The following is a 1,671-nucleotide window of genomic DNA, read 5'->3' as shown; positions in this document are numbered from 1 at the left end:
ACACAGTACTAAGTGTCTAAGTTTAGAGTTAAACATATTTTTTTTAAAACTGCGTAAATTGTAGTCCCAAAATACAAATCTAGGTGGTATTGCCTCTAGTAATTAAATAAATGCCTCTAGCTTTATAATGCCTTTAACATTAAATACATTTATTTATTTATAAATTTTTTAGGTAAATATAGGTCTTCATGATTTGACGTGTGATTTTAGGTAAATGTAGGTCCTTACTTTTCTGTTGTTTCCTGTACACTGGACTGAATTTTCTAGGAATTCCACTCAGCTGGCAGTTAAACACTGCAATACAAGGACAACACCAGATCTGCTACTGGAGACTCTTCTCAAGCTTGAGCTTGGCTTACTGTTTGTGTTTGATCTGGTATGTCTGGGTGGATCTTAAAATTTGATGAGTAGGATGAGACACACAATTTAAAGAAACTATAAACTATTCTTTATAAAGAAACTATACTAATTTCAAGCCATAAATACTCTTAAAGCTGAGAAAATACACTTTAATATGAAAAAAGGCATTAGACTGGAGTTTGTTTTACCAGAGAAAAGTCTCTGTCAGGGAAAATTACTAATTCTGAGTCAACAAAACTTTATTGCTCTGATTCTTTTGTGTGGGGCAAGAAATATTGCTGTTGTCACTGTGGGTTGTTTGAAGAGCTCACTTAATGATAGGTGAGAAGATGCTGACTAAGGTTTGTATGAAAAATATGGTATGAGGTGAGAAAAGTTGTCTAGTTGTCAAGACTTGTTCAGAAGCAGAATTTTTTTTCGCTCCCTGTGTGAGTTAGTATTTCTCTGCACTTTGCTTCTGATTACACTGCCTGAAGGAGAAAGAAGCTCTTTCAGAATTCACACAAATAATCTGGTGTTTCTGTGAGTGCAGCTGATTGCTTTGTCCACAACACCCAGCAGAGGGGAAAGATGGAAACACCTTGGCCTTGGATGTGCTCTGTCAAACTAATAATGTGACTAACAGTCCAATGCTGCCATGGAGAGGGTCACTAGCAGACCTAGCAGGGAGCTGCAAGGAGCTGACAAACTGAAGTTAAAAACTTGCTTTGCTGAACTGGATTCCCAACTAAATAGCATCTAGGTGAGTTCAGAAGTGAGCTTATTTCTTACTGCCTCAGTTATGACTCTGCAGTGCCATTCTATGAACTGTCTGGTCATCACTGAGTCAGAAGTGATCTGTTGGATTCCTCTATGATGGCAGGGACACTTGCTTAGCATTAAGCTGTCTTGCAACAGATGTGGAGCTTCCAGAGACCACAGCTGGGTGTAGTGAACACTTGAGAGGGAAGGCAATTAAATACTGCTGAAAGTCTAGCTGTGATAATAGGACTTAAGATTTACCTGCCAAAACATGCAATGAGGGAAGAATAGGAGGTTTGAGAATAATAATATTCCAATAGATTGAAAACACAAACATGAGATGACTTATTGATGTCATTGTTCTGTATTACACTATAAGGCCCCTTCTTTGAGGAGGGTAAAATAAACATTGTAGAGAACTGAAGGGAATTTCTCAGCATTCCAGTATTTCAGTTTAGGTTTAAATGTGTTTCCTGTGTTGCTAAGGTGGATTTGCAGGGACCTCTTAGCTGGTTTCCTCGTTAGGATATTTGCCTGGCCAGTGTTAAAACACTGTTTTAAGTTGTTGGG

Source organism: Chaetura pelagica, unplaced genomic scaffold, assembly GCF_000747805.2.
Source record: "Chaetura pelagica isolate M959 unplaced genomic scaffold, ChaPel_1.0 scaffold99, whole genome shotgun sequence".
NCBI lineage: Eukaryota > Metazoa > Chordata > Aves > Apodiformes > Apodidae > Chaetura > Chaetura pelagica.
This window is presented reverse-complemented; position numbering follows the sequence as displayed.